Genomic DNA, 19,168 nt, shown 5'->3' on the forward strand with positions numbered 1-19,168 from the left:
ATGAGGGATCTCCATAATCAACACTTAAGGCATTCTAGTCTGGCTGAAAAGCCCAGGGGAAAATTTCAGGCATGGAAACCAAAGACACTGTGGCAAAAAGTGTCCTACACAAAGGACCTCTGTGGGTGAGACCCCAGCAGAAAGAAGTGGTCATCAAAGAAAGAAGTATTTTTCTCTGAAGGGAGGAGAGAACTTTTACTTTGCTTCTGGCCTTGTCTAAATATTGAAGGAGTTTGTAGATTCAAAAGGTTTCCATAGTCTAGGCAGCTCATGTCAAGAGCCTCAGGTGATCACTGACATCATATGTAAGAGTGTTAATTGTTAAATTAACAATAGGAGTCACTGTGCACTAACTTCCCATGAAGGACCTCTGTCCTCAAGAGTAGCATTATGAGAGTTAATAGTAATACTTGTTCTTGCAGATTTACTTCATTTTAGTGTATTAAATGGAGAATATTCTTATGTCCCATAAGTTTTAGATAAGCCTAAGTGCTCAACTCCATTGCCTGTCTCCTTAGGTGCTTCTTCAGTTAATGATAAAACTTGTTCTCAAAGAAAAAAAGTATATTATTGCAAAAAATAAAAGAAAAATAAGAAAGAAGCAGGAGGAAGGGTGGGAGTGAGGGTGGGAAAGAGGATGGGGTAGAAAGTATCACTATGTACTTAAACCTCTTAAACCTGTATCTAGGGCCGGCGCCGCGGCTCACTAGGCTAATCCTCCGCCTTGCGGCGCCGGCACACTGGGTTCTAGTCCCGGTCAGGGCACCGGATTCTGTCCCGGTTGCCCCTCTTCCAGGCCAGCTCTCTGCTGTGGCCAGGGAGTGCAGTGGGGGATGGCCCAAGTGCTTGGGCCCTGCACCCCATGAGAGACCAGGAGAAGTACCTGGCTCCTGCCATCGGATCAGCACGGTGCGCCGGCCACAGCACACCGGTTGCGGCGGCCATTGGAAGACCTTTCTCTCTGTCTCTCTCTCTCACTGTCTGTCCACTCTGCCTTTAAAAAAAAAAAAAACCTGTATATATGAGATACATGACATTTTTCCAGCTATATAAATAAAAAAAATTTAAATAAAAATATGTCCAAGAAAAAAATTACATAGATTTCAAAAGAAAATATTCCACTGCATTAAATAATAACTAGTTCTAAAAATAAGTCTTATTTCCTGTAAAGAAAATATGAGAGTTTATTGTTCTTTATTAATGATATTATTATGGAATAGAACAGACGTAGACTTCTAACACCTTTCAAAGACAGCAGCTTCTGATCTTGATATGCTGACTCTAAGTGTCTTAAACTATCGCCTACAGGTTTTACGGATGCCCAAAGGATCCTCAGGCTTCAAGGTATTAGTGTTGTGTGTGCTGGTGCCACAGAGCTGGGGCCTCCCTTGCTCTTTACCCCACACAGATTTGCACAAGCCACCCCATATCCATGCTTCCTGGTGCCATAAATCAGTTCGCTTGGCTTAATTTGTTCAGGAGATGTGTGCTTAGGGAGTTTGTAAAGGGTGTAAGGAGATGTGGTGATCCCAGAACATATTCAGATGCTGGAAAGGCCAGATCTATCCAGCCACATGGCCACATTCATCCAGGAGATTAAAAATGATTCCCCAATCTCTCTCTAGACCTCTAAATAGGAGGTTTCTCTCCATTCCATATAAGTACAGCTGTTGTTCAGTGGAGAAATTATACATATATTGCTCAGAATTCTTCATGGTGTGCTGTCCGGAGAGATAGGAAACATATAAGCCATTTACCTTGCTAACCACAAAATAAATACATACATTGGAAGGAACAGGAGCAACATGGCCACAACAGCAGGGACTTCCTGTATGGCAAAAGGAGTAACAGTTTTGTGGCCCTTGCATGGTGTGCTCATGACAGGTATTTCTGGAAGCTAGACTCTGATTCCTGGCCCTCGACAGAGCCTGTGAGCTACCAACATCTGATAATTCCTTTTTGTGCAAACTGGCAGGCTCCATGGTCTGCCATGAAGAATTCTGAACAATATAGCCTCTAAACCAGCGAAAGAAAGAAAGAAAGAAAGAAAGAAAGAAAGAAAGAAAGAAAGAAAGAAAGAAAGAAAGAAAGAAAGAGAGAGAAAGAGAGAGAGAGAAAGAGGGAGGGAGGGAGGGAGGGAGGGAAGGAGGGAGGGAGAGAGAGAAGGAAAGGAAGAACAATGGAAGAAGGAAGGCAGGACGAAAGGAAGGAAGAAAATTTAAAAGACACAAGACAGAAAGAAAGGAAGGACACAGGTGCACATTTTTTGATATTTGGATTTCTTCTCAGCACAGCCGTTGATCCTGTTGCCAGCACGAGGGACACTTCCTGAGGAAGTGGTAAGGAGTGGGGTGGGCTCGTGGCCTGACCCTGCAGCACCCCGTCCTCCTGTTTGCTGCACTGCTCCAAAGCTGCAGTGAAATAAGATTTTTAATTATTGTTTGAAACCCAGGGAAAACAGACTTAATCTTCTTGGGAGACTGTGAGGCCACAGAAGAATCGAAATCTTTTTATTTATTGATTTCTTTTCTGATGTTTGCGTGGGAAAAGGATAGATTCTGTAAGCAAAATGAGGTGTGAAGAAGAGAAGAAAATTATTTTTAAATTCCCTGTGCCTCAAACCCCATTAAGAGAAAGAAAAACAGCATCTTCTCCAGGGCACTGCCTCACCCGCTCAGGACTAACTCAGCGACGCCAAACGCCTGTTAGAGGCCTCTGTGCCTGGCATTCCTTGGGCTTCTCTGCACCGTGCCAGCAGCCATCTGTCTCCATGATGGTCCTTGTCACACAGCGCAACTGTCTCCCACACAAGCCAGCCATGCCTTTTGCCCCTTCCTCCTTTACACTGTCCCCAAGAGAATGCCAAGTGTCTGGGGTCCTGACATGTCTTGTCCAAACCCTTCTCAGTCTCAGAATATGTGCTTTGTGCCTGTTCCAGAATTGGCCTGTGCTCCTGGTGCTGTGGCCGGCTTGCCCTCCTTCCCGTCCTGGGAGTCTCCCCTTTGCTCTTCCTCTCCAGTCGTGTGGGATGCAGGTTCACTGAGGCAGGGGCACTCTTCTCAATTTCAATCAGTCCCAGATGACTCCACATCCACACATTAAGCACAGACATGCAAGTTCAGATGCAAGGCACATTCTATGGTTGTCTTTTTTGACCAGGTTATCACTCTACTGCCTTCTTTTCTGAACGTTTTAAAGCAGCTGCCTAATTATCTGAGGGTTTTCCAAATAGTCCCCTGGTTGAAGGATACCGATGTTTGGGTGGCACATTCCCCAGGCCCTGCTCATCACCAGTCACTCTATCGTGTTCTTTGTGGGATGTACATGGACACACACGCAAGTTCCTCATATGCACAACAGCTCTTCAAAAAATTCCTAGCAAATACAATTAAAGGACAGCTTATTCTGGTGCAAAAAAAAATTGAATTCCTTGCGACTGAGGGGTCTTCAAAAAAGTTTCTAAAAAATATGGATCATGAAAAATCAATGCCAAGATTTCAAACATTTTTGCACCAACCTAAACTTGCCTTTTAATTCTGTTTCCATGAACTTTTTTGAAGTTCCTTTGTTCTTCTACCAAGGGAAATCCTTTCATGTGGCCCGAGGCCTGCCTTCCTTAGCCTTGTGCTGCCATCAATCTTTAAACGTTGCCTCTCACATTGAGGGCAACAAGGCTCTGCTCATCCATCAGCTCTCCCTCACTCTGCCTTAGGTGAGTGACAGGCGCACAATTTGGAATCAGACAGACTTAAAGTTCTGGCTATTACACTAAAAAAAGTGATACTGTGCCAAATATTTAAATTCTGTGTATCTCAGTTTTCTCAAATGTGAAGGCACAAGTGATATGTGGTGATTTAGCTGACATTTTGATGTGAGAATTAAAATGTAAATGGCATAACGGACCTAACTTGCCACACTGCTATTATATGCTCAAATAAAAAACAATTATATAAGTTTTCTCTTTTAATGAGAAATCTGATTCACTCCTATAGAGATGCATATTTTACTCCAGTAATAGAAGCCCAGGAACATAAGATCAATCCAGATTAGAACATATGAACCATATCTCAGATTTAATGTGCAGATTTACAGTGCCTAAGATCATCAGTGGGTGGGAAGAGTCAGGTTGGCAAATTCTTCCACTCGCAGATGTAAATTTCTTGAATCTGAAGCAATTACATTTATCTTAAATGTGACTATGCAGGATGCCAGAGATAATTGTCCTCTTAAAATTAAGATAGTGCAATGATATTTGTAGGAACAATAACTTCCAAGAACAAGCAGAGTCTTTCCCTTTCTTAGACACTGGGATCTATATGGTCCATCTTTGGGGATGATCATGATTTATCATTAGTTGACCTCTTACTGCACCAATTTGTTCTGTCCATGATTTTAATCCACATCCTCTAAGTAAGTTGGGTTGGGTTATATAGCACACTATTTGTTTTCACCTCCACTTGAAATCCTCTTTCTAAAAGCAGTGTATGTCAAACAGCATTTCTGCCCTAGTATCTGGGCCTCATGGCGCAGTGGCAATACACACACTTTCTGTCATCATTGCTTGGTATAGAGCAGGCTGGTGTAGTTTGAAAACTACCTGCCCTTAGCCTCCATAGTTTGATTAATGGTTCTGAATAGTGATGTCAGTCTTATTCTCTTCTTATCCCGAGGATGCTCAGTGGCAGAACAGAGGCTCGGTTTTCTGAATAACCTTAGAGGTGAATGTGATAGTCTAAAAGCAACATGATGTGCACACAGCATTCTTAGCTTGGGACACTCCACCATCCGGGGTGTTGATATGAAATTTTTGTAATGTTCTGCCTGTAACAGGGCAACTGAACCACTCCCCGTCCCTGGTGGACTGTCCTTGCTGGCGCAGAGAATTTCAGCGCGACTTCCCAAGCTACAGGCACAGGATCCTCCCCCGGCTTTGTTCTCCATCGCTGGCTGGGGCTCGCATGATCCCGCTAGCTCTCCCGGTACTGTGGGAATTTATGACTCAGGTGGCCTATTCTAGCTTCCAGATTTGATTTGTGGAAAAAAATGTTTCTTTACTAAAATGGCATGCTTGGTTAAGTGTTTTTTCCATGCCTCACATCCATATCAAATACCACAGCCAAGAGCAGAGTGCACATTTGTTTTCCTTGGCTGACTCAATATACATTTTAATTAAATTAATGGCCAGTATGTAATAAAAGGGACTATGAACATTTGATAAACGCATCATATTTCTGACTACCTTTTGAAATAAAAGAAATTAATACTGCTCCCACCTTCCTGCCAGGCAATCATTGGCCAGAGCTGTATCTGTTGCCCTATGTAAAGAACACTTGGTGTCCTGTTCTTGGGCCACTGTGGATCCTGTTGTGTCCTCACGATGAGGGTGAGTGTCAGTTGCCATTTGGTATGGTATTAGCACTGGTGTTCTCCTTCAAGTCAAACATGTCTCTATCAGAGATGGAAGCAGAGAAGAGAAACCCAAGAGCTTGAAGAAAGGTGGGCTTGATTATCATCCTTCATGGAAGTGAGAAGTGTTCCAAAAACTCATCCACCTGCATCACTGCTCTTCCCCACGGGTATTTCAGCTTGCAGTACCTAGTTCTATACCCCTCTGGACTTGGGGACACATCCAGATTTGCCTGTCTCTGTGATCCATGGTTTTCTCTGCTTTTTCTATGTCAGGTTGTTTCCTGACTAAATATTTCCCATCTTGTCCCAATGTACTGACTTACACTTAAAATGCTCTTTCAGAAATTTAATCTAAATAATAGAGTTAACATTTGCACTGTTAGGAAAGCAGAGGTATACTATGGAGTAGCTAATTTTAGAATCATCTACCATCTAACTCCCATGTTACAGTTGTATGAGTTGGTTCCTTTGTTTGCAAACAATTCAAACAAACCCTGAGTCATTTAACCAAAAGGAAATATATGACAAGGCTATGGAGTGATAGCATAAGGGAGAATCAGGCTCAGCAGTGCCGGAGCAGACACAGCTCAGGGAAGCTGGATAGCAGAATTTGAGTGCCAGTTTTATAAACATGCCCCTAATGACAAGTAATGCCACCAAAAGTTTTTATTACTATTTTTAGTCCATTCATTGACTTGAGACTCAAAGTTCAGATGTTTATATGGTCTACCTGGAAGGACATTTGGCCCAGTGGGAGCCCAGTGTGTGTAGATGGACAATCTCTCCACAACTGCACAAATGGGCTGTGTGTTTATGAGAGGGGAGGATAGTTTTTTCAGAGGGAACCCGAAGAAAAGGGAATTGTTGCCAGAAGTAGAGCAAATGCCTGTGACGAGACGTGTTCACTGTAACTTAGCAGAGGATTTCTCTCTTCAAATCCTGCAGTGTTTGGAGAAAAAGAAGGTGACTTCCTTTGCTTCTGATGTGTTCTCTACAGTTCGCCTCAGTGTACACAGGGCCATGTACTGTCAGGCTGACACCTTACAAAAGAGGTCTGAGGCTGTAGTATAAAGAGAAAAGTCTCTGTGTTTGTATTTCACCTCTAGAGAACGTTTTAGGTAACAAAACTCTTAGACTGTGAACAGAATTAGAAAGTATAAACTGTCACGAGGCAGAGGAACGGATCCGAGTGCTCAAACATACTTGGGCATTTCCCCCAAGCTAGGTACAAACTACCAACCCACAATGGTGTCTCAGGATAGCACCCTCATTTCCCATTCAGATTGGTCCCATATTCTTATTTTGATCTGTAGTTTCAGCTGCCCATAGATTGTCAGAAGCTAAAATGATAGCTTGGCAGAGAGTTGCCAGGGACCAGTCAGAGCTCAAGAGATTTAAAAATGATATCAGAGGAGATCTAAAGTTTGTGATGCTGAAGACTTGCTACAAAGATTTTCTAAAAGCAGAGGATTTATTTATGCTGGAGGGAAGAATTACATTAGGAACGCATAGGGATTTGGATTGATAAATTCAAAACCAAGTTGAGTTTAGTGTATACTATGAACTTGTATTTGCAAATATAACCCAAAAATCTTTTAAAAGTAGGAAGTTGTGAATATTCAGTGTGTATCTTGGAACTATCAGGGAAAATCAAAGAATTCAGGAGATGGCCAAGCAGACTTTAAATTGTCGTATGGTCTGTGAGGTGCTGTGGGAAGGAAGATGGGGAAATGAGAGTATGTTGAATACAGCTTGGCAATTAAACCAGTCGTCAAGCTAGAAGGTCAGAGAGTTGAAGAAAAATCAGCTATGAGATCAAAACTGGAACGCTGGTCTATTGGGAGTAGGTCTTTTCAGGGAATCTTCTTGCTTATCTTGTTCCTTTACAACAATCTTACCTTTCTTGTTCCACTGCTCAGTTTTCTACCAAGCTTCCTGTGCCATCTTTATCTTTCAAAAGGGAGACATGGTAAAGTTTTATATGTGGATTTAATTTTAACACCTAAGTTTTCAGGAAGCTTACTTTACAATATCAGATATAAACACTGCATACCTCAAAATTGTTTTTCTAAAGTTCACCCAAATTCTTTGCCTCCAATGTGGCTTCTTCCTTGGTTTCTGACCTTTCTGTGTCAGGCCCTGTCATCCTATCTCCACTTCTGAGGAGGATAGAAGAGAGCATAAGAGAAGGTGAAAGATGATGGAGCCAGAAAAAAAAAATGACTAATGCACAGCTTGCGTGGGATTTACCTTATGCCCATCTTACAGTCTTCTTGGTTTGAAACACTGTACATTAAGTGAAGTGTGTTCATTCTTTCAGGGGATATCCAGGTATGTCAACCCTGAAGCTTATTTAATTTTGGAGAACTTGTACAAAAAAGAATATACAATTGTGCATGCAACTTTTAGTTCAAAAGTGAATATTTAGCTGGCTTCTGCTTCAAATTTATTTGGAAAACAATCACAAAGTGCTTGTGACTCATGATTGGAACAATATCAACAAAGTGCTAAAGTAAACATCATGTCCCAGGGGCTAATGAGGAAGGGTGGGTGCAGTTAAGTCCTGGTGAACTGAATGCAGGGGAAAGCCTGTATTGCATGGTTGAGAATGGGTCATGGCTGCCTCCTTGCCTAGGCGGGGCCAGATCTGGACATGGGGACAGAAAGGTGCATGCCTGCTGTAGAAGGAGAGACCCTGTAGATGACCCAGAGGGAGGAGATATGGAATCTGTAATGTCGAAACAAACTACAAATTGCTCAAATTTCTCTGTTTGAATTTTATCAAGAGATGAGCTATGGATGAGGGGCTGATTATCAGAAAGAAATCACAACTCTATTTTGCTTAGATTTAGAAGTCCTAACAGATTAGAATCCAACAGTGAGCCAAGAATGTCTTCAACTTCAATCCCACTCTCTCTAATCAAAGACAGGCAATTTAAGAAAGGCAGTGGTGAGACAGGAAAATACTAGCAAGTTTAATCCAGGTGAATTCAAGGCTTTGAAGCTGTACAAGTTCGGCTTGACTATAAAGATTCTGGTTGCCAGCACTCTCACCCTGACTACCAAACAGGGCAATGGCTTATATTCTCTGACAAAGAAACAAAACAAATAAAAAACAATATATAGTTATTTTACACACGGTATTCAGTACATAATTAGCCTTTACAAGATATATGATGAAGCAGGAAAATAGTCCCATTACCAAGAGAAAAAATGTAAATGGAATTAGACATCCTTGGATATTAGATTAAGTAGATCCAGAATTAAATATAATTATGCAAAATATGTTAAGTAAAATACAGGAAATTATGGGTAAAATGAATAAAGAGACGAAGTAATTTGTGAGAAAAGAGGAAGTTCTTAAAAGAGAATCAAATTAAAATTCTAAAATTGAAAATTATAATCTTTCAAAATAAATGCAGTGAATGGGTCTTGAAGTAAATTATAGAAGAATGATTCAGTGAACTTAAAGATAGATCAACAGAAAATGTCTAACTGAAGAACATACTGAAAAAAAAGAAAAAAATGAACAGCCTTCTGGAATTCTGAGAATTATCAGACAGACAAGGATGCTGGTGTTGAAGCCCTATAAAGGGAGGAAAGAAAGAAGCAGAAAACATGTTTTGAAAATAGTGGCCAGTTAAAAACATTCATAAGCAATATCCACTCACAAGTCCAAAGGCTTAACAATTCTGAGGTAGAGTAAAGAAAATTCCCCTGAGGTATGTTATAGCGGAGGTGCTGAAGATCAAAGACAAAGAGAAGATCTTGAAAGCAGACAGAGGAACTAAGGAAACACTATACTCAGAGAAACAGCAATAAGAATTTTGGCTCACTTCTCATCAGAAACACTAAAAGCCAGAAGACAGGAGAGTCACTGATTTATCTAAACATTGGTAAAGATAAGGTATGAGTGGAACCCTCATATACTTCTGCAGCAACAAGAAAATGATACAGCAGCTATAGAAAATCTTTGAATGTTTCTTACATAGTTCACCTTTCATCTACATACAATCCAGGCATTGTAGCCTGGATATATGTAGCCTGGATATATACATCTACCTGAAGAAATGAAAATATTTATTCACAAAAGCTGTGTTCTTTAAAAAGATTGACTTATTTATTTAAAGGCAGAGTTAGAGAGAGAGAGAGAGAGAGAGAGAGAGAGAGAGAGAATCTTCCATCCACTGGTTCACTCACTAAATGGCTGCAATGGCTGGGGCTGAGATGATCCGAACCAAGAGCCAGGTTCTTCTGGGTCTCCCACATGGGTGCAGGAGCCAACCACTTGAGCCATCTTCCACTGCTTTCCCAGGCTATTAGCAGACAGATGGTTCAGAAAAGGAGCAGCTAGGACACTAACTGGCGCCTATATGGGATGCTTGCACTGCAGGTAGTGGTTTTACCCTCGAATCCACAGTGCTGGCCCCCTCACAAAAGCTTTTGAATAAGAATGCTTATTGTTAACATTGGAAGCAATCATCAATAGGAAAATGGATAAATAACCTTTGATATATCATACAATGGAACAGCTGTTAACAGTAAAATAAAGTGACCTGTACAAATAACAAAAATGAACCTTAAAAAAGTCATTATTCTAAGTGAAAAGGATCAGATCCCAAAGAGGATATACTGGGTGTGTCCATTACAGTTCTAGAGGAGACATAATTCATCTGCAATTACAGAAGTCAGGTAGTATTTGCCTTTCAGTAAAGGGATTGTCAAGAAAAAAGCATAAGGAACTTTCCTAAGGTATTTTAAAAAATATTTTATTTATTTGAAAGGCATAGTTAAAGAGAGAGAGGGAGAGGCAGAGGAAGAGATATAAGGAGATCCTTTGCCTGCTGGTTCACTCTCCAAGTTGCCACAACAGCCAGGACTGGGCAAGGCCAAAGCCAGGAGCCAGGAGCCAGGAGCCTCCTTTGGATCTTCCACATGGATGCAGGTACCCAGGCACTTGGACCATCTGCTGCTGCTTTCCGAGGTGCAATAGTAGGGAGCTGGATTGGAAGTGGAGCAGCAGGGACTAGAACTCATGCTAATATGGGTGGCTGGCACCACAGGTATTGGCTTAACCTGCTGCACCAAAGCAATGGCCCTTCTAAGGTGTTGAAATGTTCTGTAGCTTGATTGGGGTCTCGTACACTGGCCTTTACATCTTAAAATGTTCATTAAACTGGATTATTTCATTCATTGCACTATATATAAATTATTTCATTAAATCAAGGCCTACGAAATCAGAGAAAACTGTCAGATTTTTACACTTTTTTTATTTGACAGGTAGAGTTATAGACAGTGAGAGAGAGAGAGAGAGAGAGAGAGAGAGAGAGAAAGATCTTCCTTCCATTGGTTCACTCCCCAAATGGCTGCTATGGCCAGTGCTGTGCCAATCCGAAGCCAGAAGCCAGGTGCTTCTTCCTGGTCTCCCATGCTGGTGCAGGAGCCCAAACACTTGGGCCATCCTCCACTGCCCTCCCGGGCCACAGCAGAGAGCTGGACTGGAAGAGGAGCAACTGGTACTAGAACCCGGTGCCCATACGGGATGCCAGAGCCACAGGTGGAGGATTAATCAAGTGAGCCACGGCGCTGGTCCCTACAACACTTTTTAAAAATATTTATTTATTTGAAAGTTGAAAAGCAGAGTTACAGAGAGAGGGAGACAGACAGACAGACAGACAGATCTTTCATCCACTGTTTCACTCCCCAAATGGCCACAATGGCCAGGCCTGGCCCTGCCAAAACCAGGATCCAGGAGCTTCCTTTAGGTCTCTCATGCTGGTGTAGGATCACAGGACTTGGACCATCCTCCCCTGCTTTCCCATGCACATCAGCAGGGAGCTGGATCAAAAGCTGAGCAGCCAGGGCTTGAACTGGAGCCCATATGGGAAGTCGGAGCTGTAGGCCATGGCTTATTTCACTATACCACAGCAATGGCCCTGAGAACAGTTCTGAAAATTTAGATGAAATGGTTATATTCTTTATGAAATATAAATTTCCAAAACTAAGATACTGCATCCCATATCAGAGCACCTAGTTTCAGATGCTAGCTCTGCTTCTGATTCCAAAGTTGTGCTAATGCAGATCCTGGGAAGCAGTGGTGAGGACTCAAGTAGCTGATCCCGCACGCATGGGGAGACCTCGATTGAGTTCCCTGCTCCCAGTCCAGTCCCAGCCCAGGCCCAGTCATTGGAGACATTTGAGACATCTGAGAGCTAACTCACTGGGTCACTGGACTAGAGCTTTCTCTCTTTCTCTCTCTCTCTCTCTCTCTCCACCCTTGTCTCTGTATCTCTCAAATAAATAACACATCCCTCAAACCAACTTAAAAGGAAATAAATGGCCTAAATGATACGACAGCTGTAAAATAATTAGAACTAGGGATAAAAGATTAAAAATAATGAGAAGCAGTGACAAAAAACCTACAAATTTTTCTGCCTGCTTTGTCTCTACCTCTGCCCGTTCAAGACTTATTTATCCAGTAACATGTTTTCTTTCCTCAGAGTCCTCCTCTTGGGCTCCAATCCAATGACAAGTGTCCGTATGAGGGAAACACAGAGGCGACACAGGGAAGGGATGCGATGGTCTGAAGCTGCAGGCAGAGGGGTCCGTGATGCAGTCACAAGCCAAAGAATGCTTGGAAGCTCCAGAAGTGGGAAAAGAAAGGGAGGATCCTCTTCTACGGCTTCCAGAGGGAGCACAGCCCTACCATTAACTTGATTTCAGACTTCGGGTCCCTAAGAACTGTGAAGGAACAAATATTTCTTATGTGAGCTGCTGAAGGTATGGCCATTCGTTGTGGTAGTTTTTTTTGAAATGAATACAGACCTTTTCAAAGAGAAATAAGAAGTTATTAAAAGAAGCTGTAATGTTGCCATGAATGTGGATGGGTGTGTGGAGAAGGACAGTGCATGTCCCCACTGAATACAGAGGAATCTTTCTCCATACTGTGCTCATGTATGCAAAGTAAATGTACTTAAGGTATTTCCTGATTTGTATCTGCTCTCAGTAACACCCTTACCTGCAGCTCCACTGCTGTCTCCATGCCTTGTATGTAGAGTGCAGGGACTGTTTCCAGAAGCTGAGTTTTTGCAAGAGATGACTTCAACGAAACGCCACTGCATTATCATTTTCAAAATATTATTGTTATATTTTCCCTCTAGTAGATTTTTGGACCATCAGGAAGAGCATTCATTGAAATCTGGGCCCCTCTGTCATTCTTAGAAGGTGAAAGTTGTTTCTCCACCAGGATGTTGATGTGTTTTGCAGGATTTACTAGGCCAGCAAGTACTGTATGAGTCTAATCTCTGGCCACTGGAATTTCAACTTCCTTCTTCAAGGAATCTTTCTTCTAACTGGCATCTGGCCGTTTTCAGTTCACGTGTCCTTAACATGGGGATAGGCCTTTGATATGTCTCATTTCTTGTGAGAAAGTTGTGGATAGAGGAGCAACACCTGCTAAAGAGTAGCCACAGCTGGTGCTGGCACCCAAGGCAAATCCTCCCCTGTGTCTCTTTCTCCCAGCCTTTTCGCATCCAGAATCCAGTTGCTGCAATTCAAGAGAGACAGATACCGGCATGAACCACCACCATTCTGTGACCTTTCAAGCTGGTCACAGCTTTGACATTACTAGCTGGCCTCTCTTTCTTAGAGCCCAATATTTTCCTATAAAGCACAACCTTTGAAAACATAATCATCAAATCTAAGACACCTTCACTTGTAAGGGGCAATATTCACTACACCACTGAAGCAGAGATTACCAAATAGACTCTGCAGTAATGCTTCAGCGAGCAATTCATACACTTTTCCATTAGGTCACTACAGCCTCTCATTGCTTTCACATTTTTTTCATAATCCATTCTGCAGGATTGGCCAACTTTTCTTTCCTTCCATTACCTGCACTGGTGGTTAACAGGCAGAGTCTTATTATGTGGACTGTGGTGGACTACAACTTTGCCTCAGAGCTTTAACCCTGCTTTATATATCCACAGTTTCAGTTCATTTTTGTTTGCTTTTGAGAAGTTGAGAGACGGAGAGAGAGAGAGAGAGAGAGAGAAAGAGAGAGAGAGAGAGAGAGCGAGCTTTCATATGCTGGTTCACTCCACAAATGCCTGCCACATCTAGGGCTGGGCCAGGCAAAAGCTGGGAGTCAGAGGAACTGATGTGGTGTAGTGGGTTGAGCTACTGTCTGTGACAGTGGCATCCCAAAAGGGTGCTGATTTGAGCTCCAGCTATTCCACTTCCAATCTAGATCCCTGCTAATGTGCCTAGGAAAGCAGTGGAAGATTTTCCAAATCCCTGGGCCCTTGTACCCACGTTGGAACCCCAGATGAAGCTCCTGCCTCCTGGTTTTGGCCTGGCTTAGCCATGGCCTTTGCATCCATTTCAGGGAATGAACCAGCAGATGGAAGATTTGTTCATTCTCTCTCTCTCTCTCTCTACATATATATATATATGTATATATATATGTATGTATGTGTGTATATATATATATATATATCTGCCTTTCAAAAAAGCTGGGAGCCAGGAACTAAATTCGAATCTCCCACATGGGTAGCAGTATCTATCACTGCTACCTCCCAGGGTCTGCACTGGCAGGAACTTAGTGTAAGGAGCTGGATCTGGGTATCAAACCCATGTACTTGGATGTGGGATGTGGGATATGGGCATCTTAACTGCTAAAGGCTTGTCACCATGATTTTTTAAATATAACTTTGCAATTCTACTCACCAAAGAGGCAAAGAATATTTCTCCAGTCCTTGCCTTTAGTCAAGGATTTCTTGACTATAGTCTCCAGTTACCCAACAAAACACCAATCTTAGTGTTGCTATGAAAGCTATTTTGTGGATGTGATTAAAGTTCATAATGAGTTGGCTTTCAGTGAGGGATATTATCCTGGATAACAGTGATATGTCTGATTCAGTCAATGGGAAGGCCTCAAAACAAAGAAGAAATTCCCCTGTGGACTTCGGATTCTGTGCTATAGAATTCTACTTGCTCTTTCTGATAGCTTGCCCTATGGATAGTCAGACTCTACAATTGCATAAGCAACTCCTTGCAATAAATAACTTAAAATACCTTTCCTATTGGTTCCACCTCTCTGGCTGAATCCTAACATACCATGTGACTTGTTCCATCAAGTTGACTGAGCTGTAATTAATAGTCTACTAGTTTCAAACCATGACCTGAAGAGACTTGATGATGTATTTGATCATCATCAAGAGAAAAGCCTGCTCAGCCATCCCACTGATCCCAGGAAGAGAACAGACATCTGTGGAGGCATGAGAAGCCAAGCCATCTAGACAACTACCAGCTCTTCAGTTAGATCAATTGAAACCCAGATGACCTGCATACTCATGAAGGGCAAGAAATGGGTTGTTTTAAAGCACTGAATTTTGGAATGGTGTTATGTAACATTATTGTAACAAGAGCTAATAATTAGAGTAACAATTGTTATACAGCTCCATCTGTTTGTGAATATCTTCATTTTAAGTTCTATAATTTATTCTGTTTCTATTTTGCAAATATGAGGTCGCAGATATTCTTCAATGATGAAAATTTATTTCACTAACATCCCATTTATGCCCCGCTGTCTGTTTCTATGTCTTTCTCCACATCAAATCAGAGTGTAATCTTTTTGAGGACATTTTAAGTAGCAATTCAACTCAAATTGTGAAGAGCCAGCAATGTCCACAGCTCATGTGAAATGAGGTTGTTTGTGAAGGATATGATCATATTCATGCATGCACGGTCACTAACAACCAAATGTAACTCTCACTTGACTGACAGCCACTGGTATAGGGAAGATCCCAATGTAAAGTGACTATATTCCAAAGGATCAGTAGGAAATGGACTATCCCTGGTCACTACATGCAGCCTGAATGTTAGTTTCTAGAGCTGGGTTTCTCTCCTTGGATGAAGGTTATCCTTTTCAAAATGCCTTATTATGATAAAAGCCGTAGAGATAATGTTCACATCACACCCTTTCCTCCATGTTAGAGTATCCTTTTATCCCCTGGTACTTTTCTTTCTCTGTCAGGGTTGGAGTGGTCTCTGACTTTGGATGATTCTTCTTTCTAGTTGTAATGGAGGGATGTAGAATCAAGTTTTGGCACAAATTGCTGTTCATTAATGCAGGCAAGAAGAACTCTTACTCCAGGCCCCAGACATCAGGAATTCTGTCCTACTCCTGTGTCCAAGGCCCTTCCTGCAGGACTCAGATTTTATTAGGAAAAGGATCAGGCACATCTAGAGTCTGTGTGCCTTTCTCAACTGTATCAGCCTTTAAGCACCTAGAGGGCTGGCCCATGTTGCTGATGTCTGCATCACTGCCTGAGGGATGAGCAAGATGTGTTTGATTGCAGCCAGTCATGGGTACTAGACTGGCAAAGTACATGTGCATTGTGCCTCATGCAGAACAGAGATGGTAGGAAGAGAAAGGGAATGAGTCAAAGGCTAGTGACACATTCTGCTTTCCTGCTTACCAGATTCCAGCATGGAACCCCATGACTATTCTAAATTTGTCTACCTTTCATTTGAGGAAACATGGATGTGACTGCAACACATGGTGTTAAGTGAGATAACCCAGGCACATAAATACAAATAACACATGTTCCTGCTCATACAGAGTAGAGAAGTGGTCACAAGAAGTTAGGAAAGGAAAGAGGGATGGGAAATAAATATAGAGAGAGTGAATAACAGATTCCAAAATACACTTATATAGAAAGAGTAAGTACTAATGTTCTGTAGAAAGTAAGGTGAATGTAAATCACAAGAATTTATTTTACAAAGAACTAGAAGACAGGAGTTTTAAGTTTCTCATAACAAAATAATAAACATTTAAGGAGATATAAATATTAATTACTCTGATTTGATCTTTACATGGTATATACACAAAGCAAACTGTCACACCACATCTCGTAAATATGTACGATTATTATATGCAATTTTAAAAGAAAGAAATTGTATCAGGACTTCTAGTTCATTGTGAAAGCATAGTTTTCAGTGTAAGAGGACAGAATGTGTTTTATTTAACAGCTTATTAGCCTGATTAGAATCCTTTAAATATTTATGCAGGTGGCATATGGTCCTTCAGTTATATTCTTGTTTCAATTCCCCTGGTCTTAGGTACTGACACATAGTATGGAAATCCTGGAGGAACCCACAAAAAACAGGTTTTAGTTTTTTTTTTCCTAATAAGATGTAATGTTTTTCCAAATCCACTCCGAGGGCTCCTGATTTGGAGCTTGGTTCCGAGTGTGCTGATGTTTCCATGTGATGGGACCCTTAAGAGGTGAAGTCTGGTGGCAGGTTTGCAGGGCACTGGCCGCACTGTCATCAGGAAGGATTACATGTTTCTCCTGAGATTCCAGGTGCTCTGTGGTTTCCTGTCTTGCTATGTGCTCTCTGCCTCTCACATGGGCTACCACCAGGATATCATCTGCCTCGAGGTGATGCAGTGTCTGCTTGTGTGTGTGTGTGTGTGTGTGTAGTGGTGGTGGTGGGGAGAGGGTGGTGCCCTCAGAAGAGCTGGCCTTGTGTTGTTTGGATTTAAGCTTCCAAAACTGTGAACTACATCTCTTTCTCTAAAAAGCAGTCAGCTCCTCAGGCACTTCATTGTAGTATCAGAACAATATACTCACCTTTAATTGAATGGCAGAAGTGGAAGCTTGCAGTTTTCCCTTTGAACTTGAGTGCCTTGTTCTCTTCAGGCAGTGCTGAAAATTATACTTGATCACTCTTCTTGTATTTCAAAAATGAGAAAAAACCCTTGATTGACAATTTCCTCAGGGCCATATGCCATATATTAAGTGATGACCTTCACACATATAAACTCATCTAATCCTCGAACAACAAAGTGAGATAATTTACCATATTTCAGAGACTGAAACAGAGCCACAAGAAGATGAATCAGCTTTATTTCAGAAGGTGGAAAAGCCAGAAATCAAACCCTGGGCAGACCACCTTCACAGGGCATACTCTTTATATATATACCATGATGCTGCTGTGGTTCTACAAGGTGGTGTCTACAGACACTGCCTGCCTCTCGGAACGCTGTCGTTGTATCCTTTCAGAAATCCTTTCAGCCTATGAGACTTTTCCCAAGCCTGGCTCTCTCACTCAGGATGGAGGGCGTGAGAAGACTCCTTGATGCCTGCAGGCAGCCCCCGCTCTTGACAATTCTATAACCATCCCTGGACTGTGCTGAATGAAAGGGTGCAGACTTTTCCCAGAGGCCAGTACGCCTCTAATCTGCCCAGGGGATAGCATGGCTCTACCTTCCCTGACACAGCCCTTCCCATGTCTCTCCTGGATGCTGGCAAGTATTCCAATAGAGGAAACATTGCACTTATTGGAATTCTTTTCTGCTTTGAGGTTGCTCTTTTCTTTTCTTCCATACTTTCTCCAGGGTTTCAGTGACGTGAGGTTTTGCAATGCCACCTTCCTTCATTTTTCTACTTAACCAATGTATCCCCCTTTTTTCTCCTGGACAGGATAGTCACTACACTTTCCCTTCTTAAAATGTATTTTTAATTACAATAGAATACAAATAACATTAATTTATCATCTTAACCATTTTTAAAGGAGCCATTTCAATGGTTTTAATAGTTGACCAACCGAGCTTCACATCCTGTGTCCCATCTCATTGGTACTTTGATCTCACAGCTCTTCAGAGCTTTGATTGCTGAGACACAGAAACAACTTGCCAAGGGACAGGCATATGGCACGATGCTTAGGATACTTTGGGACAACCACAGCCAATATCATAGTGCCTTGGTTTAGTTCATGGCTTTGCTTCTGATTCCAGCTTCCTGCAAATGTGCATCCTGGAAGGCAGCAGGTGATTCAGATAGTTGGCTTGAATGGTAGGATCAATGCCACACATGTGGTAGACCCAGATTCAGTTTCCAGTTCATGGCTTTGGCCTGACCCAGTCCTGGCTTTCATGGGTGTTTGGGCAGTGAACCAGTGGATGGAAGGTCTTTGTCTCTCTGAATTTTAACTAAAACTTAAACAAACAAAATATTAAAAAAATAAGTTGTCAAACAAATCCACTCACTTTTCAAGAATATTAATTTAAAAGTGAGAAAGAGTAATATTTCCCCTTCCTCTCCCATAAGGAATAGGACTTTAACATGAAAAACACACCAATAAAAACTAATTACATTTGATGCTGGAGACTTTGTTTTATCCTGCTTCCTACAGTGGGAAATAATTGGGAATTCAACCCTGAACAAACATATCTCTTGAAAGTATCATTGGAGAAAAGCTGTTGCCAAAACCAATCAGACCTATTTTCCTTGCCATTGATACGGCAGCTACAAAGTGAATGCAAACCATGGCAACACCTGCAGCTGTGCATTGTGCAGGCTCCACTGGGGCTTTCTTTCAATTTCTATCTCTCTCGCTCTGGTTGCAGCAATCATGACTACTGAGAGGTCAAATACATGATTTTCTCATTGAAGGGGAACACATCAGGGCCACTGCACTAGCTTGAGAATAACAGTAAAGTGGCCAAACTCCTCTTTTTGAATAGAGCAACAATAACAAAAAAGATAACTTTTTATAACATATCGGTATGTGAATTTTTATCTAAAATCCATCTTTTTCCAATAAAATTTTAAGTTAGTTGAATATTCTTTAAGGAAATTTTGTTATTCAGTTTTACTTTTCTCAAGTTAATTTATCTATTTCAAAAATGTCTAGGTGTGGCCGGCGCCGCGGCTCACTAGGCTAATCCTCCGCCTTGCGGCGCCGGCAC

This window comes from Oryctolagus cuniculus, chromosome 14 (genome assembly GCF_051225735.1).
Source record: "Oryctolagus cuniculus isolate XC-2025 breed Fujian yellow rabbit chromosome 14, ASM5122573v1, whole genome shotgun sequence".
NCBI lineage: Eukaryota > Metazoa > Chordata > Mammalia > Lagomorpha > Leporidae > Oryctolagus > Oryctolagus cuniculus.